The 23,488-nt window shown below is 36.3% G+C and overlaps 1 protein-coding gene and 1 long non-coding RNA gene across 9 annotated transcripts in view; one reads left to right on the forward strand and one right to left on the reverse strand.

Moving 5' to 3' along the window:
* The window catches only part of LOC113902258, a 28,960-nt gene extending 18,297 nt beyond the window's left edge, over nt 1-10,663 (reverse strand). Inside the window, exons 1-2 of the long non-coding RNA XR_003513733.1 lie at nt 10,487-10,663; nt 4,481-4,571 (exon numbers count right to left, since the gene is read on the reverse strand). This is a non-coding gene — a long non-coding RNA (uncharacterized LOC113902258). The remainder of the gene's footprint in view (nt 1-4,480; nt 4,572-10,486) is intronic.
* Nucleotides 1-23,488, forward strand: part of KCNRG (potassium channel regulator) — a 105,164-nt gene that overhangs the window by 54,008 nt on the left and 27,668 nt on the right. The window contains exon 1 of one of the 8 annotated variants that reach the window (XR_003513731.1): nt 10,877-11,224. The exons of the other annotated variants lie outside the window; for them this stretch is intronic. The gene's annotated coding sequence lies outside the window, so the exon portion shown is untranslated. Of the gene's footprint in view, nt 1-10,876; nt 11,225-23,488 lie in introns of those variants that run through there. 8 annotated transcript variants of the gene reach the window in all.

Here is a 23,488-nt window from a genome sequence, read left to right on the forward strand (position 1 = left end):
AAAAAAAAAATTGGCCTTGTTTAGACTGGGCTATAAAATATAGGCATTATGGGCTTAGAATATGGTCCCAAAGTGAAATAAACACTCCTATGACACCACAGTCAACTTTTCTTTCCTCAGTGTATTACCTAACTTGGGTTATCAACAACCATTAATAATTTATTCTAGCTTACCAGCTTAAAAGTGAAAAGCATGAAACATACCATAAATACTTTCAGAATCAAGACAGTTTTCCATTCAAACACATGTAAATAACTGAATAAAATAAAATAAAATAAAACCAGAGTAAATAGTAAAATACAATGTCTTGAGAACTATAAGCCTCTAACTGTTCTATTTAAGTTGTTTTGGGAAGAAAATACCTTTTTGTCAAAGAATGTATTCATTTTACTATATATGGGTTTCACTGATAGTTGGGCCCTTCCCACATCGTCTGTAAAAGCTGGTGGGTGCAGGCTCCATTGGCCACCATTATTACATATTGATGCTATTCTGTACAACAGCTGACAAGCAGCAGCAATCTCCCAGTCCCTGCTCCAAACTGTGAAGAGCAAGAACAAGGGCTGTTGGTGATACTTATTCACTGTTGCTGCTACTGAAGCAGCAAGCTGAGAAAAGCACATGCAACTTAGCACACAGAAGGAAAAACTGGTTCAGCTCAACCTATCTAGCAGGTCTGCCTGTATCACTACATGATAATATTAGTAAGAAGCAATTTTTTCTTTAAAAAGTGGGATGGAGAGAGAATTAAAGACAAAATCGGTGTTTTGATTAGAAAGGGAACCTGTAATGTATCTACATACATCATTAATTTTTTTCCTTAATGACACTTCAGTTCCTAGTTTAGATTTAACTGCTCAATTATCAAAATTCTCAGAAGAGTGTGAACAAGCTTCAGGGTGAATTCATAAAGAATATCTCCCCTACCCGTTATTCTAGAATATAAGAAAGTATCTAAACTTTAATCAAGAGATGAAATTATATTATGCCTATAAAGAGCTCCAGTCTCCCAGGTTCCACATATCTAATCAGCATCATATGTTTGACATCAGATACTATTAGCAAGTAAGATTTTACCCCAGAAGCTTTTACAAAAACTCCAATTATTAAAAAAACTTTCCACATGTAATTAACCTTTGAATGTGTAATACAAAGCTAAAAACTTAGTAAGTACATAATATCAATTGATGACTAACAGAAATATTTGTTCTGTCAAATTATCTTTAAACTTAAATGTGATTCTATTTACGGACTCATAATTTTAAATTTAAAAAAAAATTTTATTCTTTAACATCTTAAGTATTTCTGATTCTGAAAAATACTTAAGTCAGAAAAATTAGGACATTTGTAAATTTTTTAGATGCAAGAATGGGCTGGTAAGTTTAAATAGCTAGTCAAGAAGGCTAGGTGTGAGATTAAAATAAAAGTATAAGATAAAGTAATAGTTACAATTTGGATACTTTATTAAAAACCTCAATCTTAATTTTTATCAAAAGAGAAAAAGTAATTTTTCCACTTAGCAGCAGCTCAATATTAATAACAAAATTAATTTTAAAAAATTCTGAGGATCACAGGATAACAAAATTATTAAATATATTTGTTTAGTATGAAAGCTTTCAATAAAAAAGAATAACAGCAATATTAACAATTTTTAAAAATTAAGACATTTAGAAACAGTAATAAATTAAAAAAACTATTACCCAATCAGTCTTAGTAACTACATTTGAATCAGGCTGCATTTTTCTCTTCCAAGTGACTCTAACCATGAAAATAGGAAAGTAAAACTAAGCCAAATCACATATGTTAATGAAATATAAAAAGTGGTTTGTGGTGCTGAGAACTGAAATTTTACTTCAAAATGCTATTAAAAAAAAATTAAGTCCAGACATTAATTAAACAGTGCTTTTTGAAAATACTCATCAGAAAATACAATTCTGATACATTAGGTCTATATGAAGAAAATAAACAGATTAAGGATCTATTTACTAGTCAAAAAAGAAAACATACACACATGTACAAAAACTACTTCAAATAAACATTAAAAATTTTTTCATTAAGAAATTCTATCTACTCTTTAATGAATCCTTGGCAACATGGTAGACCTCAAAGAAAATGGTTACAGCTGACAAACTTTTTAAAATATAAGTTATCCTTATATACCAGCATTATACATCAGTAACAAATAATGAATAATTTCAAGTCCCTTCATATGTATATACGTTAAATTGCCTCTATTCTAGTTTATCCAAATATTCTTTTCCCCTAAGGATAACTCTTTCAATAAAACTAGAACACTGACAGTATAACTGTATTTTATGAAAAGCTAAGGATTTTCCTTAAAATAAACGTTATTTAATCCTGAAAATGCATTTAACCAAAAATATAAATATTTCACAAATAAGACAAATCACTGAAAAAATATAACAGGATAAATCCTTTTCATCTTATCTTGTTATAAAGAACTACATGTTAAGGTTTAGATAGATAACCAGGTTTGTAAATTTAAAACAGCCAAAATTCTTACAAAATGTCCTTTCAGGGGTAGTTAAGGGATAGCCAATCACATACAGCAGTAAAAGCCCTTATTAACCTGTCTCCTAAAGTAACACACACTACTAATTATGTTAAAGTTTCTTACTCTGAAGAACTGACCAAATAAAACGGTTAATATCTGCACAATTCTTTTAGATATTCTTAACTAAGCTAAAAATTTGGAAGTTTATAAGCTATATAGATGGGACAGTTTTCTAATTCTGAATACTTGTATCCAAACAGTAAGTTTTGACAATTTCAGAGATCACAAATCATAAATTCTCTAAATTAGGAATAACTGTGTGGATTTACATCTTTTTCACAATATAAACTCAAAAGCTGTCTCTCTTCCCCCCTTTAAGGCTGTGTATAAAGATATCTTGATTGAAGGTGATAAGCTGAACTTGGATTTTTTTTCCCTCTTAGATAATTATATTTTTTCACTCTTCCCCAGAAATTGTATTTTTTACTTTTCATTTTCATATTCTCTCACCTAGAATACACTGGTTAAGTTAAAGGGGAAAAAACTGTAGTCATTTTCATTCTATCCAAATTAAGCTGCTTTTTAAAAATTCACATTCTCAAAGTAAAGTTATAAAGACTTTCTGCATCTTGTATTTATCTCAAGCAACCACTTTACAGTACAATGACACCAATATCTGAACTTCACTTTTATATCAAACTGATTTCTATCAAATTTTAACATTTTACTTAAAGATAACTGTTAACAGATTCACATTCCTGGATTATCAAATGAAACAGAAATATCTGATTTTTTATTTTGATATGTATCTCAATGTTCAAACATTTTAAAACACACATCTGATAATATACTTAAAACATTTTTTAAAAAACACTTTTTAAAGATAAAAACAGTTCTAGGACCATATGATAAATACACTTCACTCTTAAGACTAAATTACACTTTTCTTACTTTGTAATTTCCTGTATCTTAAATACATAAAGCAAGCATTTTTTAGGTGAAAAAATTAAAAAAAAAATTAGTGTGTAATTTTTTTTTAGTAAACCTCACTTTATTTAGCAAATAGCATTTTAAAAAACATTATGGCTAATAATTTTTCATGTAATACTTTACTACTCAAAAATTAACCAAAGAATACACTGTAATACTGTTCAATGAGTTATCACTACACCAGACTACAATTCAGAAGACAGCCAAAATTTTATTAGCTAAGTATCTGAAAATTTCAGTTAAAACTATAAAATAAATCTTCTTTCAAAGCAAATAAACATGCTAGAAAAGTATAAATCATTTTATCTGTGATAAAGTATTTTGGAGGTAAAGACAACAAGTCACTGGAAGTTTTGGAATCCTACAGTTTATTTTTAAACCGTTTGCAACTTTTGATATGAACAATTTAAGTATTTTACTCAGAGTCCTATGAGTAAGAGGCTAGTTTCTGCTTAGGAAAGTGGGTTTTTCAGTTTCAACCAAATTGCCACTTTTGGTTAGGACAGTACTTGGAATACTTCAAATCTCTTAAAATATTCTCATTATCTGATTTTGCAGCTCCATCTACTACTATACCTGTCAAAGAGCAAAGCAAAGCACCAAATTCCATCTGATTTAAATCTACCATTTTATAATATGAAAAATCCACTATTTAAGTCTTTTACATATAACAATGTCATAATAACCTTAGGAAGAAAAAAGAAAAAATATATATACATTCATTTTTAGAATAAGTAAATTCACTTGGAGTTGGACTAAAGACCAAATGATAAGAACATTAATTATATATACATTAAAAAAACCTGAAGTTTTAATAAATCAAGAGAACTCAACTGTGGCCACTTCACTGGATGATTTCTATCTATTAATAAATCTTTATTGATTTTAGCTTAGCAAAAAGTTCTAGCTTTACAAACTGTCTAGCTCAATTATATTGGATATAAAATTGTATGCTTTTAAAATTCATTAGTGTACCTTAATCTCCTATTATGTTCCAATGCATTATATGTTCAATCAAAGAAGTTAGCTTGTTCTCCAGAACTGGCTCTCTCCTAAAGGTCAAAACCTGCAATAAAAATGTCATGTATTATAGCATGAAGACACTCAACAGATTTCCGCCTCCTGCAGTTTCACAGTTGATCCCTGAACACAGAGGTAAGATCTTCAAAACAACCCCAATTTTGCCTATGTTCAAAGAAACCCTAACTTGACAATAACGTTTTAAAAATAGAAATATCTTGATTAGAAACACCTGTGATATGCTTTATCATCCGAAGCCTCTTCAAACAAATCAGATTAATATGTTTCTGCTTTCATTTCTCTTTAGGGCATTCATTTTGAAAGCAGTGTAGATGAGTGTGTGTATTTATGTAGGTAGTTGTTAGGGGACTGGTCAAGAAGACTCCATAAAGAAAATAGAAATACAGTTTGTCTATGCTTCTTAAACTCATAAAATCCACACAGTTTAAAAAGTTTTCAAGTGATAGAGACAAAATTTTAACTACTTTTCTTCCCAAATTATGTTTTAATGACAGAAATTACCACTATTTTTAACTTTAGTCTTTTGTCAAGCCTGACTGAATAATAACACTGCTATTTCCAAATGTTTTAAGATGTTACAATCTAACAGAAGAAAATTTAGCATTTACTTTTAAGACATATTAAAATATTTGTAAGTAATAAGTAGATGAATGCTGAGCTACTGTTTTGTTTAATGTGTCTAAGTAGAGGTGGTGTAACTATATGTATGTAAGGGTGTTTTCATTTGTTTTACCTGAATCTTAATAACTTAGTGATGATCAACTGTATAAAAATATTAGTTAATTACTAAAGGCTTATAATACATATATGTGAACCACAACACTGAGTTTTCCACTTTTATTTAAAATAAAACAATCCTTTAATCCTCTGAAGCCAAATATCTGATTGTTTAATGACAAAAAACACACATATATAACTTGCAAACACTAATCCTGAAACCATGACATTTAAAAATACTAGAATAATTTCTACATAGTGTTCCTCAAAAGATACAGTTTTCTATATATGAATATATAGAAAATGAAGCTATCTTAATTTTAAAAATCACAGAATAATAGAAGAAGCCAATATGTATTCCATGCCAAATGTTAAGATTTTAAATAGCAGGGAAAGAAAAAATACTAAATAATAAAGTACAAAGAGGTTCAGACAGAAGACAAATATTAAACCAAATGTTTATGATAAAAAAGATGTTAAAAAATCTTGAAATAGTAAAATTCAAATCTATTACAAAACACAGCTTTTTACACTTTGAACCTGCAAGTCTTTCCAGTACAAAGACTCTTTAGTGAAATGGGACAGGATTAAACAAAAGTGTATTTAATGTCTCAGAATTTGATAAAAAATATTGACTAAAATTCACATATCTATTTAATATCAATTCTACTACTTTAAACTTATCCTTCTAAAAGAAAGATGCTTTAAAGTATCTTTAAAACAGGCAAAGAAAAAAAAAGGCAAGAGAAAATCATTTCCCTACCAGAAAGCAGTGTTCTTAGGAAGGTTCTAGAGTCATTTGTTCATGCAATTAATAAGAAAAGTCCATAAACACATATTAGTAATGTGATACTCTACAACTGATTTACTTCTGTTAATATTAATAATGATTTTAAAGTTCTAGTACTGTCACTTGTAAAAAATGCAAAAGTGGCTTAATCTCATTTTGACACTTATTTGAAAGAAAAGTGGTAGTTTATTATTGATTTCCTTTGGTCTTAAGGGATTTGAGGCTACCAAATCTCAGAAAGTCATAGTCTGAATTTTAACAACATGCCAAAATTGTTGCCTGGCACATAGTGTTTCTAAGTTTGCTGAATTAAAACAAAGTAAAACTACATGTATAGTAATACTCTGACAATTCTTTCTAAGATGGTGTTTTCTAGTTATAATCAGACACATACTCTGTTTCTTCTAAAAAAGGGTTAAAGAGAAATCAGTGACGATTACTCAAGCTTCATTTAACAAAAGGAAAAAAAAAGGACAGTCAATTTTAGGCCAGTATTTTAGAGTAGACAAATTTTTTATAGAATAAAATTTCAAAATCGTGTGTAAGTTTATACTGATATTTTTAACTGGAGAAAGCTTATGTATCATGTAGAAGAAATATCTAATATAGTCACTGGGCATTCTTTTTCTTTTTGTAAACCAAATCAACTGACTAGTATTTCTGATTGAAGTTATTTTGTGACATTCTGAACAGTTACTACATATTGCTTTACATAAAGATAAAAATATGTATGTCTCCACAAAACCAAAAACAAACAAAAACGCAGTATACAAAGCATGATGAAAGAAGGGCTCCAGAATATGAAAGCTATTTTGAAATTTTCATCCTTAGCTCTAGATGAACATTAAAAGTGATTATTAATTTGATTAGGAAAAAAGCTGTGTTACACAAACACCTGAGGCTACATTTTGTAAATGTACAACTAAGACAACTTATCAGCATTAACACAAAGTCTAAAACTGGACTTTTATAAAACAGAATGAAGGGCAAACAAATGAAGATCAATGCTACCAGGAAGACCTTGCCTTCTCTAGTTCCCTCTGCCCCAAAACATGCAAACATAGCTTTAAAAAGAGCTGAATGACATATCAACACTTTTCCTCACCATTGTTTTCCTGTGGTAATGTAAGACTTTTCTAGTCCTTACAGTAAAAAATAAATTAGAACTGTCCATTTTTGCAGAGAAATATAGTTAATATACTTAATATACATCTGTTGAAACTACTATCTACATGCCCACAAGCCTAAAACCAAAATCTTCCTCTTACTAGCACCACGTAAATGGGAAAATACTGTGAATGCTGTGGATTTTATTTAGGTGCTAGTGTGTTCTCAAGCTTCAGTGTAGTATTTACAATAAAGGAATCTCTTCACTTCTTTTCAAGATGTATTAAATGTAACAATCCCGCACCTATCACCTCCTAAAACAAACAAAAAACCCCATAAACCAAAACAGTATGGTTAAATTTAACCAGCCTGGCGGAATTTATAAAGTCTTTCCCCACCCCACCCTCAAAACTCTACAAGTCACGTAACAATTTGAATGAAAATTAAAGCTCAAAACCTAAAACAGCAAAACCTACTGACTCTGGTATTTTAGGTAAAATTACATTAAAAATAGAAATAGAGTTTCATACAATTTCATTAAAGCAAATTTTAGAGAGGATAATTAGCATCTCATGAAATTTTCAACAGATGATTCAAAATAAACAGCTCTGAAAAAAAGTAATGAACATAGGTTGTGTCGTTCTAATCCCTGTGTTGAAGGCAATATAAAATAGTATGATTTATAAATTCAGCTATTCCACTTATTAACATAAATTATATTTATAGATTTACACAGACTTATAAAAAAAGTCCTAGGATCTTTTCATCTGAATATTTTCTAACAATGTATATTTGACCTAATGTGAGAATACAAACTCTTTAAGTTTCAAAATTTCAATTACTATTCATAAAAAGTATAAATTTCTATTAAAAAATATTTCAAAACCCATCTATGGCTATCTTGTTTATCAGTGAGTTAACTGATTTTCTTTGTAAACCACACCCGCCTTTTATCAAGATACAATTAAACGGAATGACAAGCTTTGTAATAAGTAGAAATACACTGACGGTTGTCTCAAGCAACATCAAACAAAAATCAACTGAAAATCAAATACAACACATCCACAGTGTTGTATGCTATACATTTCTTCATAATGAATTTACGAATGAAATCATACACACTGCACCTGTGCTACTTACCTGTTGTATTGCCTAAATTAAGCAACATATATTTCTTGTAAATAAGGTTTTAAGTCAATTGCAATGGCTAAATTAGCAAAACCTATATATTTAAAATTATCTGTGAAACGTTTAAAAAATGTATTCAATTTCTGTGGGAAATGTGGAAAAGCTTGTTCTTAACATTAAGAAAATTAAAGTTTCTTTTCATGGAAATAAAAGAAACAATTCTTCCGTAATCTGCATCTGACAAATACATGTAGCTTAAGATGAAAATTTTCTGTCAGAGGAACAAAAAAAACACCCAAACTCAGTTTTTAACCAATAGAGAACAGGGGCAAATATATAAAAGTCCTGTAATCTCAGCCAGCAGAATTACAATTTTGCGAAAATTGTCTTCTCTAGGTTTTACTTTTAATATACATTTAAAAATCACTCGAAAATCCTTTATGGACGAAAAAAATACTACACACCAGCTTTTGAATTCCTCGTCTTAACGTTTCATTACGTGGTTTTCTAAAAGTGTAATTTTTTGGAAAGTCAAGAATTATAATCTAGTGTTCAACATTCAAACCCCCCAGTCCCGCTTCCTTCCAGCCAATCAGGGGGTAACAAGTTCGGTGTTTTGGGAGCTCCGTTAGACACCATTTGAAAAACATCACATTGCGCTCTCCTATTCTCTTCGGGGAAAGATTCTAAGTGAGGGCGGGTCCCCCAATCTTCACAGAAATAAGAACTCAATCAATCGTTACATCAATTCCAGGGGCGGGGTGGGGGAGGTAAACTTTAGGCAGGCAGTCCTAAGAAGTGTGTGACTGAAAGCGTTATTCCTCTTTTTCGAACAATTGAATAGCTGCTGCAAAAATCAACTCCTGCATATTCGCAACCCAGAGTCGCGCGCCCCATACGCAATACATCACACCAGCAAAGGGTTAATCTAGGGTGCCTTCAGCGCAGAAAAGGATTTAAGATCCAGTACATTTTTAATGAGGAATTTTACAAAGGCCATTATCTACCTATAAAGTATTAAAGTTAAAGCCGTCACTGGCTCAAATCATTCAAGTGCAGTCGAGCAAAAATTGGTAGAAACTACGAGGAGGAAAAAATCACTAAAGGGAAAGGCAAATAACAGCCCTTTCCCCTCCGCCTCGAAGTCAAGAGCGCTCCCAAGAAAAGGTGGGGATTGCAAAATTACCGTTAAGTTCTCCGGGGAAAGACTTTTCGGGAGGAAAACATCAACAGTTTCAAAGATTGCCTTTTTCCCCTTGCGACATGTTTCAAAGGCTGGAGAAGGAAAAAGTCTTCTAAGAAACGTGCGGCTGGGAGAAGGAAATCGCAAGGTCGAAGCCCCATCTTTCATCTCACCCAAGAACACTCCCCCGCCCCCCCCCCCCCAAGAAAGGACGACACCGTGAGAGCAAACGACCAAAATCCCGAGCAAAAAGCGAAAGTCCAGCATCTTTCCTAGGAGCCCGCTAAAACCTCAAAAGCCTGCCCCCGCCCCATCTTGCCCAAATTGGAAAAGCCAGACCCGGGTCAGTGCTACCCCTGCCGGGACCCAGGGGCGCGGAGCCGGAGGGCGGCGTGGACAGACTCACATCGCGAGGGCATCTCCCGCTTTGGCGTCAGAGACGACAATACACACGGCTGGGTCCCGCGGGGAGGACTGTCCGCGTGTCGGACCGGAGGCACCCGCTACGCCGGGTCCTCAATTTTCCCCCGACCTCAAGTTTCTTGTCACGGGAAGACGGCCGCCGCGGGCCGGGGAAACTGCGATAAAAGACGGCTCGGTTCGCCCACGGCGGGGGAGGGTTCGCCCACGGCGGGGGAGGGGGCGCCCGTCCCCCTCCGCCTGTCAAGGAGCCGCGGCTGGCCGAGCCCCAGCGCGCCGCGGCCCCGGCCCCGGGCGGGGGGTCCCGCTGACAGATCCGCTGGGCGGCGGCCGCTGAGCCGCAGCGCGTCCGCGTCCCGCTCAAACTGCAGCTCCCCTCCCCCCACGCCCGCGACTCTCCGCGCTCCCGCCACATCCCGCCCGCCGCCGCCCACTCAGACAACCCAATTACCCCCCAACCCTATCTCCTTGCACTTTTTTTTTTGCGATTAAAATGAAGGGGACCCACTGCCCCACTCCCTGCACCCCCCACCGCCTGCCGGTCCCACCACTGCCACCTCCCGAGTCCCGCTCTGCTACTTCTACAGGCTCTTACCCGCTGCGCCAACCCTGACGAGGCTCCGCCAAGTGCCCTTTGCTCTAAGTAAATTTTTGGGATTTTTTTAGTGATTTTTCGGCCGAGTCTTAAAGGCGCTGTAGTCTCGGACAGGTTACTCCGTCTCTCCCGCTAGATTGATGAGATCAGGCATCACTCGAAAATGGCGCCGAAAGCGCTGAGGCTCCTCATTCAAATTCGTTAGAGCCAACCCCGCCGCCCCGGGGCATGCCGGGAACGCGGGCTACTTCCACAGCTGTCAATACCGCCTCCTAACCCCCACTACGCTAGCTTTCCCGACACTTCTGCTCATGCGCAAACTCCTACTCCTACCCGCTCGCCTTGAACATGCGCAGAATCCTCGCGTGTTCGCCGATCTCCCTTCGCTTCCTCAGCCGCGGTAGTCCTACCTCTTTTCCTGCGCGTGCGTGCAGCTCCTGTGCTCAGCCGCGGGGCTGGAGGGGCCGTGGGGACTGTGGGCCTGAGGGTCCATAGGTGACATTATCAGTCGGTAGACATTTATTCTACTGTTCGACGAAAACAAACAGGGGTACAGCTTAGGTGAAAAGAGAAACAGCTTATTGCCAGGGTCTAAACTCCTAACAACGGAATGTGTCTGGGAGCGTGTGTATGGATACACGTGTACTTTAGAGCAGCCCCGCCTGTTTGCAGAGCTCTTGCTGTAAGTCATCGCTTTACGGGAGCTATCGCACTTAAGCCTCAAAACAACTTTGTGAGGTAGGTACTGTTATTATTTTCCGTTTGCAGACCAGGAAACCAAGGCCCAAAGAGTTTAAGTAATTTCCCTAAGGTAGCACAGGTAGCAAGCACGTGAACGAGTCCGCCCGCATCTGTCAGATTCTGGAGGCCGGGTCATTCTCTACCTTGCTGTGCAACATTTGATTGAATCTAGTCTCTCACTGTCTTCTCGTTCTTAAGCATTCTGCCGGAGTTTGGAAAGGTGAATGGGTTATGGGCAGTTTTGGGGATCACTTAGTGGGATTTTTTTTTTCAAAGGTTGGTAAGGGAGCTTAATCTAGCAAAGATGGGTTTCTATTGTGCCACGCATTGGTAAAGTAATAACAACTAGATACATTGTATTGACTACTCTGGGCTGCCATGGTGCTAACTAAACGCTTTACGGAATGATCATGTTTATTGCCCACAACAGCTCTGTGAAGTAGGCATTATCTTTATTTTACACAAGAGGATACCTGAGATTCAGATTAAGAAACTCTCCTCAAAGTCTTAAAACTACTAAACAGAAGCACAAGACCTCGGCAGATCTATCCAATGTCAAAAAAACTGGGCACTGTGGTAGGACGGTAAAAGATGATAAGCTGTCAATATTAAATACCTTCTTTAAAAACCTTTTAACTATTCATTTGCTTGAGAGAATTATTTCACCTGTTGCCAGGCTAGTTAAGATTAAAAAAAAAGACTCCCTTTGATCTTAAATGATTACATTTTAAGATTATTTTAAAACTGGTTGCTTTTTTCCTGATCCCAAGTTATTATGAATTCTCTAAAGAATCCAACAGTTAAAAATCTGGGGCATTGTTACACCTTTTCCTAGTTTTTATTGTAAAACAACTTGTGATGAATCATAAATGTTTTGAGTATACAAAGACATACATCATTGTGAGAGTTAAAATTAGACGAGTGTGAAAATGCCTCAAGTACTAAGAAGGAAGGAAATGGGAGAAGGTAGCATGGTTTGCGTTACTGAGGTACAATCAGAAGAGAAATGGATTTTAATAATTTAATAATTTGACATCATCAAGTAGTATCATGGCTGCATAGTATGTGACTTACATCTCTATGGTACTTTTTGTGCACTGGTTAAGTGAATGAACTCTGGAACCAAACTGCTTGGGTTGGAGTTCATCTGTTATTTACTAGGTTTGTGACCCTACAAGAGTTACTTTTTTCTCCATTTGATCTTTTGTAAAAGGATTAATGCTAATACTTCATCCAGTTGTTTTAAGGATGTGAATGAGCTAATATATTAAAGGTATTTGAACAGTGCATGGTATATTAGTAAATGTTAGCTATTGTTGTGGGTCAGTCTTTAACACTAATCTTTGAAGATGGTTTCTTTAGAGGTGTTTCAAAGACCAGATTACAGTTAGGGCCATTAGGAATTAGCATTTGTGTTCAAGAGCCTCTTAAAATGATAAATCAGCCAGGCAAATTATTTTTGCCAAATGGAGTGATAATTTCTGTCAGATGAATAAAGATGTTAATTTGTTTTGCCATTCCATAAGAGTAACCTATGAAAATGGAATAGTTTTACTGCTCTAATTATTAAAGGGAGAAAAGGGGAAAAATCAGGCCACTCTATAAAAACCATCCAAATTTATATCATCTAGAGATAAATACATATTGTTTGTAATTTAACAATATACCTGTGGAGAGAATCAACTAGCTGCAGTCTGGATACGTGGTATATTTGGGGGAACTCATTTGCAAGACTGTACTAGAACATCATGAATTGGTACAATTTTTATCCAGTCCATCCACTTTTAAGATTTATTCTGTCAGGAGAATTCTAAAGTGCTGATATTAATAAATAACAACATTTATTGAGTACCTACTAGGTACTGTTTGTCAGCTAAGCATGTATATCCATTTTCTCCTTGAATCTTCATAGTAACTCATGAGGTAGGTGTAATTATTGTCTCCATTTTGCACAGACTAAAGTTTATATAGAGGTCAGTTTTAGAAGAATTAAGTCCTGTTTGTTTCAGATCCTATTTAACAAAAAAGGATTTTAAAATCCTTCATTAAAGTTTCTTGATTCACTAACATGGGAGAAAACAAAATCAAGTAACTTGGTTCTTACGCCTGAACAAAATAAACCAAACGGGGAAAAAAAAAAATGGTTTTGAAAATGAATAATTTTATGTTTGACCACAAGGGGGTGCAAATTCCCGAACTGAACTTGAAAGCAAAAAAAAAAGCACTTTTACTTCAGATCTTCAGATTCACAGGTAAAAAACTAGTTAAGAACACCTTCCTTGAACTTTAATACTTCACACAGTGATACACTTGATGAGAAGAATGGACTCAATTATTTAGGGACTCAATTGGGGCGGAAGTTTGCAGCTTTCTTTCATCTTCAATACAGTGAAGAGTTAGCCAACCTACGCCCACCCCTTTTCACCCACCTAGTTTGTTTCTCTGCGTACTCTTCTTGACTTGTCATAAAACTGAAGTCATAATTTAAAATTTGAGGTTTTACTTTGGAAACTGCCATGCAATCACCAGCAAATGAATGGTAAATATGGGTAGTGTGGAGAGCAGAGGTCTTGTAATTTCAATGCTTTTTTTTTTTTTCTCTCCTGCTGTTTCTTAAGCCTAAGCTGCAACTGATGGAATGTTGGCTTCAACATATTAGCTTATTTAGATAAACTGTGAAAGTTACAGGTCTGTTCATCTTTTAAGGAAGAATGAAGCCTCTTAAAACACTGTGAACAGTAAACTGAAAACTCAGTATACTCTGGTGGTGTTTTAAAAACAATTTGCATAGATGCAAATTGCACAGATGTAAAAGCTACATAAATAGCTTTTATTTTCCTGTTGGTCTTGTTTTTCTGAGGTGGACTTAATTTTTTTAAAAAAACTTTTTTTACTTGGAAATGATTTCAAATTTACAAAAAGTTGCAAAAATAGAAATAGTTCAGAGAACACTGGTATCATTTACTTCTCTTTTGCAAATTCTCTGTCTCTCTCCAAATATATATGTTTCTTTATATGCAATTTTTTTCTGAACCATTTGAGGTTAAGTTACATACATCTTGGCCCTTGATCCCTAAATACTTGTGTTTCCTATCAACTTCATAAATTTACATTGAAAAAATACTTCAATCTACCATTGATACAGGCATTTTGTAGGTTGGTCCTTGTAGCACTTCCGCCTTCAATATAGGAGCCAATCTGAGGTCAGGTACTACATTTAGTGGGTCTTGATTCTAGCTTCTTTTACTGGAACACTCTCACAGCCTTTCTTTATCTTTTATGACTTTGACATTCTTAAAGAATATAGTTTCTCCCTCCACCCTCCTTTTAGAGAGAACATTCCTTATTTTGTCTGATGCATCCTCATTAAGTTAAATTGAGGTTTTGCATTCTTAACTAGACTATGGCACAGGTGATATTGCGTCCTTCTGAGTACCACTTCTGGAAGCATGTGATAGCCATATGTCCCTCACTGATGATGTTTATTTTGATTATCTGGTCTTTATGTGGCTAGAATTTTCCAATGTTTGGTTTATTGGGTTTTTTTTTTTCTTCCTGGCAAATAAGCAATCTGTCGGAAAATACTTGAAGATACATCTTACTCATCAAAGTTCCCATTTAAATTTAGGATATGTTACTGCCAATATAGTTTTACAATGATGGTTGTAAGATGATTCAACAAATCTGTTAAGTCCTTTGATATTGACCAGTCAGTCCACAGCATTCTACTGCAAACAGAGGGCCCTTTCTTCTCCTCTGTTTATTATCTGCAATTAACTTATGAATTCCTGTGTTTTTCCACTTCTGTATTTTGTTTCCTTGTGTTCTATCTATATTTGTATGTGTATATTTTGTACATTTTTTTCTGAACCATTTCAAGGTAAGTCACACACATCATGACCTTTCACCTCTATTTTAAAGTCTGTATTTAATTAGTTTTGGTGTTTGAATTGTCCTAGATTCAGCTAGTGGGAGCACCTTTATTCTGGGTCCTATGCCTTTGTGGCGGAGAAGGCAATGGCACCCCACTCCAGTATTCCTGCCTAGAGAATCCCATGGACAGAGGAACCTGGTAGGCTGCAATCCATGGGGTCACTGAGGGTTGGACACTACTGAGCGACTTCACTTTCACTTTTCCCTTTCATGCATTGGAGAAGGAAATGGCAACCCACTCCAGTGTTCTTGCCTGGAGAATCCCAGGGACGGGGGAGCCTGGTGGGCTGCCGTCTCTGGGGTCACACAGAGTCAGACGCGACTGAAATGACTTAGCAGCAGCAGCAGCAGCATGCCTTTGTGGTGTGCCTACATCATTTTCTGGGAATACTTACTTGCTTTCCGGTATAGTAAGATGTTTCAATTCTAGCTCCTGCCATAACCCTGGAGTTAGCTTTTTCTCTAAATAACCCTGTTTCCTCTAAGTGAAGATGGTCTTAGAGACCAAGGTTAGGTTCATTGCTGCTTCTTGGACCTTTTAGGAGACAGAGTTAGGAAATATATATGTGTATATGCACATTAAAATATGCATATACTAATATATGTATCTGTTAATAACATGGGCTTAATTTTAAATTTATTATAACTGAGAAGATATAGCAATTTATAAAGTTCTGAATAAAGTCAAATCACAATTCACATGCAATTTTCATGTTCCCTTAATAAATGTCTATAAATATAATTTTATAAGGTCACAATGTGAAATAGTTTTGTCTTTTTCCACTTAACATGTAAGAAGCATCTGAGTTACTATGTTAGTTTTACAGTCTCATTCTGAATTTCTCTGCTACATTATCATTTAGTAGATTCTACCATTCCTTACCGGAGAAGGCAATGGTACCCCACTCCAGTACTCTTGCTTGGAAAATCCCATGGAAGGAGGAGCCTGGTGGGCTGCAGTCCATGGGGTTGCTAGAGACGGACACGACTGAGCGACTTCACTTTCACTTTTCCCTTTCATGCATTGGAGAAGGAAATCGCAACCCACTCCTGTGTTCTTGCCTGGAGAATCCCAGGGACGGGGGAGCCTGGTGGGCTGCCATCTCTGGGGTCGCACAGAGTCGGACACGACTGAAGCGACTTAGCAGCAGCAGCACCATTCCTTACATGTCACTTTTATATTGATGCAACTGAAAAATCTGAAACCAATAGGTAATATCACATTTATATTTTAGAAATTCACTTTAACAAGGGTACTGGAGAACAGATTAGAAAGTGCAAGAGCAGTGATAGAAAGTCCTACAGAGGCTATGGTATCAGTAGTATCCAGGCAAGAGATAAAAAGTACTTGAAGCACAGATTAGAAATGATGGTGAAATGAAGTATAAACAAAACTGGATTTACTTCTCCAGTTTTAATGTGTAACTATTTACAGGTAAGTGTTTAGCATCTATTCTTGTTATGTAGGGCTTTCCTGGTGGCTCAGTCAGGAAAGAATCCACCTGTAGTGCAGGAGACCCGGGTTTGACCCTGTGTCGTGAAGATGCCCTGGAGAAGGGAATGGCCACCCACTCCAGTGTTCTTGCCTGGAGAATTCCATGAATAGAGGAGCCTGGTGGGCAATAGTCCATGGGGTCACAAAGAGTCAGACACGACTGAGCGACTTAACACTGTGTTATGTATTATTTAAGGTCCTGAGCATCTAGGGGTGAGAAAAACAGCCACAGTTCCTCTCTCTGTGGTGTAGTCTACTAAGAGAAAAGAGGATTACGTTAATAATCACACAAATTACCATTGTGATAAGTACAGGATGCCATGAAAAATATAGGATGCTATGAAAGCATACACAATGGGGACTTAACACTGGAGTTATAAGGCCTTTCTAAGTGGGCAGGGTTGGGGGGGGGGGTGGCTTCCCTGGTGGCTCAGATGGTTAAGAATCTGCCTGCAATGCAGGAGACTGGGGTTTGATCCCTGGGTCAGGAAGATCCCCTGGAGAAGGGAATGGCAACCCACTCCAGTATTCTTGCCTGGAGAATCCCATGGACAGAGAAGCCTGGTGGGCTACAGTCCATGGGGTTTCAAAGAGTCAGACACAACTGAGCAACTAACACTTTCAAAGGAGGGACAGTTAAACTGAGACTTAGGAATTGGGTAGGCCAAAAAATTGGAAAAAAAGGAGCATATGTTAATGTCCTGTGCCAAAAGGACCAGTAAATTCAATGCCCATATGGTAAAGCAGAGTAAGCTAGGATGGAGAAAGTTGAAGCTAAGACTAGAGAGGTTTAGGAGCCTTTGTATATGGAGGAGAGAGAAGGAAGCATGGTAGTAGGGCTTCTTGGTTTCTGGTGTACCATTTCCTGAGATAGGAAAAAACAGAACAGGTTTGATGGATTTTGACGTGTGAAATGTTGATTTTTATATGCCTCTGGGTTAAGTACAATCCTCTCATCCTCTGGAGAGATAACTGGATATTAGGATTGGTGTTTTGATTTGGAAGTCTGGAACTTTAGGGGAAGTTCTGGTGTGCGCTCTTATCTGTAGATTTACTAGTATTTTATCTATTTACTACAACTTGACTAATTGTAGTTGTAGATGGTAGTTTAAACTGTGGGATTGAATGAGATCACTGCAGGAGGTATGTAGAATGATAGAAAGGTTCAACACAGAATCTTGGAGAACATTGTTAGCTACACAAAAAATGTATATACACAGGAAAAATTTTGCTATAAATGGTAAAGACACATGACAAATCAAAAAATATTTTTTAACATATAAAGCAGATAAAGGGTTAATAAGAGGTCTAAAGAAAAACAGAACGGTTAACAAATACACAGCGAAAGAAGAAAAATAAATACAGGTTTTTCTTGTTTTTCTTTTTTAAATAAGTTCTTGGAGAGGTTTTGTTTATTAATCCAGCTTTAAGTACTTAAGGAAAGCAGAAGTTATAGAAGTTATAAAATTCTAAAAGCTAAATATTTAAGAGACCTTTAAAAGCCTCCTTGAAAGTGATTGCTGGTAAAATTTACAAAGACTAACCAGAGCTTCAAGTTGAATTTAAAAGTCAAGGAAGAACTAAGTTTTTTAATTCATAACTTTGATAAGAATTTAAATGACCTCTGAATATTCTTTTCAGTGCACAAAAGCCATTTAAAAAACCCCTCATATTGATGGTATGAGTGAGGAAAGGCTGGTGGCAATGTAAGTTAAAGCAGGCCTTTTGAAAAGTAATTTAGCAATAATAAAAAGGGTGATAGAAATATTCATCTTCCTGCCAGAAATTCGAATTTCAGGAATCTAGATGAAATAAATCTGAACTATGGGAAAAGATCTATATAGGAAGATGCCAAGAATATTAAATATAGTACTAAGTAGCAGAAAGGGAGGATTGGGTTGGAATGTCCAATAGTAGTAAGATTATTAAGTAAATTGTGGGGAAATGACTGGATTTACTATTAGCATCATCACAAAATGATGCATACCAACTGGAAAACTGTTTATAAGTGCAAGATGTAGAGGTGTAGTTAGGATGATTAGAACTACTTTTAAAAAATACATAGAGGGGAAATACAAGAAAAAACTTTCAACCCATATCAAGGTTTTCTGATCAAAGTTAAAAATATACACGTTAAAATGCCAGTCTAAAATTTGGCATTTTGATACTATCAAACGATCCTTCTCTGGAACATGGATATTCTATGAGCTAGTCCAGTGATTCTTAAACGTTCAGAATATGTTTATAATTGCAGGGCCCCCCGTCTCTGGAATTGTGTGCACGTGTGAACTGTTTGCATGTAATTTTATTAGAGTTAGATGATGGTCGATGGAGTTCCTGAAGAAAAGCAGAGGAAAATGGTTCATTTATATGGTTGGCAGGATACTAGTTCTCCAAAAGAAGTCCACATCTTAATCCCTAGAATCTGTGAATATGTTGTTATGTGGCAAGGGGTATTCAAGTTGCAGACAGAATTAAGGTTGCTACTCACATGACCTAAAAATAGATTATCCTGAATTATCTGAGTAGACCCAATATAATTCCACAGTTTTTCTAGATGTGGAAGAGGGAAGCAGAATAGTCAGTGTCAGAGTGGTAAGATGGGAGAGACTCAAGCAGCCATTGCTGGCTTTGAAGATAGCAGCAGGCCACAAGCCAAGGGATGAAGGCAACCTCTAGAAGCTGGAAAAGCCAAGAAAACAGATTCTTCCTTAGAGGCTCCAGAGAGGCTCCAAATTTCTTCCTTAGAGGCTCTATCTACACCTTGATTTTAGCCCACTGAGACCCATTTGGGACTTCTGAAACTGTAAAAATAATACATTTCTGTTGTTTTAAGCCACTAAATTTATGGTAATTGTTAAAGCAGCAAATAGGAAAATATTGAATGCTATATGTAAACAGTGACTTTGCGTGTGTTGATATGTGGCTGTGGTAGTGAGTATGCACACGTGGAGATGTAGTTCCTGGTTCTGAGAATTTCGTGACAGCCTAGACCATGTCCTTGTCTGTGTCTGCAGCACAGTTCTGCTTACTCACTCAGTCGTGTCCAACTCTGCAAACCCATGGATGGTGGCCCGCCAGGCTCCTCTGTCCATGGATTTCTTTCAGGCAGGAATACTGGAGTGGGTTGCTATTTCCAACTCCAGGGGATCTTCCTGATCCAGGGATTGAACCCAGGTCTCTTGTGTCTCCTAATAAAGATTAATGGGAATGAATGGTACTTAGCACCAATTATTCTGCCACCTGAACAAATTGAGAATTACCTTTTTTTTTACTCTCTTATGTTCTGTGTCTTCTTCTAATCTGTGAGTTAAAATGGTAAGGATATAAAATATTAAATATTTGTTCTATATTGATTGTAAAAGCTCTATTTTAAATTTATTTTTATTTTTAACCTTTTATTTTGTATTGGGGTATAGCCAATTAACAGTGCTGTGATAGTTCAGGTGAACAGTGAAGGGACTCAGCCATACACGATCCATCCTTCCCCAAACTCCCCTCCCATCTATGCTGCCATAAACATAGCAGAGTTGAGTAGAGTTCCCTGTGCTATACAGTGGGTTGTCGTTGGTTATCCATTTTAAATATAGTAGTGTGCACATGTCCATCCTGAAGTCTGTTTTCTAATTGAAATAAATTGATGTTTTTTGAGTAACTCTTATGGACAAAGTGTTCTAAGACTGTTTTGTACTTGATGATTATCATATATTTAAAACATGCTAAAAATAGCTATGCTTAGGAATTTTTCCCTAAAAAATGTTAGGAATATTATAACTAGTAAACTAGAAGAATTATAACAAGGCAAAAAGAATAAGGTTTATTGTATAGCACATGGAACTCGGCTCAATGTTATGTGGCAGCCTGGATGGGGTGCGGTGGGGGAGAATGGATAAATGTATCTGTATGGCTGAGTCCTTTCACTGTTGACTTAAAACTGTCACAGCACTGTTAACTGGCTATACTTCAATACAAAATAAAAAGTTCATAAAAAAAAGAAAAGAGAATAAGGCTTAACAATAATGGCTACTTTGAAAATGTTTCTTATCTGTGTCATATATCTATCCATGGCTATTTAGTTTCTACTATTAGCTTTTAATTTTTCAAATTTAATATTTACCTGGAAATTTTAAATTAAGCCTCTAATCAGATGAGTGTATATATATTTGTATATATACATACATTGATAAAAATACTGTATATATTGGTAAAAATACCAAATCTAGGTAATTTTCTGTACTTTTTTAACGAATTCATTGAAAGTACTGTTTGTCTTTTTTTTAGGTCTGTGAAGTGTCAGACCTCAAAATGGACAACAGCTGTTTCATTAGATATAGCATCTAGTTCTCCAGTCATAAACCTGTACAACATTCACTGAAATTTGTTGGCAATGTGATGAGTTCTTCCCACATATTCACCCATTTACATTCCCTTTTTAAAATGCAAGTATGTTTTTTATTTCAGATATTGATAATATTTTTGTTCTGTGAAGTAACTTTGATAGTCTTTCCCTGTAACTAAATTGATTAAACAATGATACAGTCCTCCTCAGAAGGTACTTAAATGGTTCATAAGTATATGCTTTAGTTAATTAGGTATCAGTTTATAAGTACTTTATTATACATAAATATTTGGGGAGGACCCTTTAAAAGTCATCAAAGGCAAAAAAAAAAAAAAAAACAGAAACTACTTTTAGAGTAGTTTCTTTTTAGAGTATATCCATGTTAGTTATATGGGAGAAAATTTACACATGGATCAGGAGATATACTTCTGTTTGGGGAAATTTGCTTTGCATGGTTTTGAGCCCTAGTTTCTGAAAGTGGCTTAGGACAGATGCATACATATTTTCAACTCTGATTCTGTTAGGATTTTTCCCTACATGAGAAATTGTTTTGCTTCTGTATTCTTGGCCGCAGATTGTAGGACTGAATTAAAATTCATTCAAGAAAATTAGAGATACCAAGGGAACATTTCATGCAAAGATGGGCTCGATAAAGGAATGGCATGTCCATACAGAAGTGGTATGGATCTAACAGAAGCAGAAGATATTAAGAAGAGGTGGCAAGAATACATGGAAGAACTGTACAAAAAGGATCTTCATGACCCAGATAATCACTATGGTGTGATCACTCACCTAGAGCCAGACATCCTGGAATGTGAAGTCAAGTGGGCCTTAGAAAGCATCACTACGAACAAAGCTAGTGAAGGTGATGGAATCCCAGTTGAGCTATTTCAAATCCTGAAAGACGATGCTGTGAAAGTGCTGGACTCAATATGCCAGCAAATTTGGAAAACTCAGCAGTGGCCACAGGACTGGAAAAGGTCAGTTTTCATTCTAATCCCAAAGAAAGGCAATGCCAAAGAATGCTCAAACTACCACACACTTGGACTCATCTCACACGCTAGTAAAGTAATGCTTAAAATTCTCCAAGCCAGGCTTCAGCAGTACATGAACTGTGAACTTCCAGATGTTCAAGCTGGTTTTAGAAAAGGCAGAGGAACCAAAGATCAAATTGCCAACATCCACTGGATCATTGAAAAAGCAAGAGAATTCCAGAAAAACATCTATTTCTGCTTTATTGACTATTCAAAGCCTTTGACTGTGTGGATCACAATAAACTGTGGAAAATTCTTGGAGAGATGGGAATACTAGACCACCTGACCTGCCTCTTGAGAAACCTATATGCAGGTCAGAAAGCAATAGTTAGAACTGGACATGGAACAACAGACTGGTTCCAAATAGGAAAAGGAGTATGTCAAGGCTGTATATTGTCACCCTGCTTATTTAACTTATATGCAGAGTACATCATGAGAAATGCTGGCTGGATGAAGCACAAGCTGGAATCAAGATTGCCTGGAGAAATATCGATAACCTCAGATATGCAGATGACACCACCCTTATGGCAGAAAGTGAAGAAGAAATAAAGAGCCTCTTGATGAAAGTGAAAGAGGAGAGTGAAAAAGTTGGCTTAAAGCTCAACATTCAGAAAACGAAGATCATGGCATCTGGTCCCATCACTTTATGGGAAATAGATGGGGAAACAGTAGAAACAGTTTCAGACTTTATTTTTTTGGGCTCCAAAGTCACTGCAGATGGTGACTGAAGCCATGAAATTAAAAGACGCTTACTCCTTGGAAGGAAAATTATGACCAACTTAGACAGCATATTCAAAAGCAGAGACATTACTTTTCTAACAAAGGTCTGTCTAGTCAAGGCTATGGTTTTTCCAGTGGTCATGTACGGATATGAGAGTTGGACTGTGAAGAAAGTTGAGCGCCGAAGAATTGATGCTTTTGAACTGTGGTGTTGGAGAAGACTCTTGAGAGTCCCTTGGACTGCAAGGAGATCCAACCAGTCCATTCTAAAGGAGATCAGTCCTGGGTGTTCATTGAAGGAATGATGCTAAAGCTGAAACTCCAATACTTTGGCCACCTCATGTGAAGAGTTGACTCATTGGACAAGACCCTGATGCTGGGAGGGATTGGGGGCAGGAGGAGAAGGGGACGACAGAGGATGAGATGGCTGGATGGCATCACTGACTCGATGGACATGAGTTTGAGTAAACTCCGGGAGTTGGTGATGGACAGGAAGGGCTGGCATGCTGCAATTCATGGGGTTGCAAAGAGTCGGACACGACTAAGCAACTGAACTGACAGTCATTAGTGGTAATATTTATTAAAGAAGTATGAATTACCCTGCTCCCAACCCATTACAATAAGGATACTTGGAAAGGGATAAACCCATTTGTTTCAGTTATCTACCTTCTAAATAATTAGTGTGAAAGTGTTGACCTCAGATGATATATTAAATATAGTGTTCTGAAATATTGTTTTAA

This window comes from Bos indicus x Bos taurus, chromosome 12, assembly GCF_003369695.1.
Source record: "Bos indicus x Bos taurus breed Angus x Brahman F1 hybrid chromosome 12, Bos_hybrid_MaternalHap_v2.0, whole genome shotgun sequence".
NCBI lineage: Eukaryota > Metazoa > Chordata > Mammalia > Artiodactyla > Bovidae > Bos > Bos indicus x Bos taurus.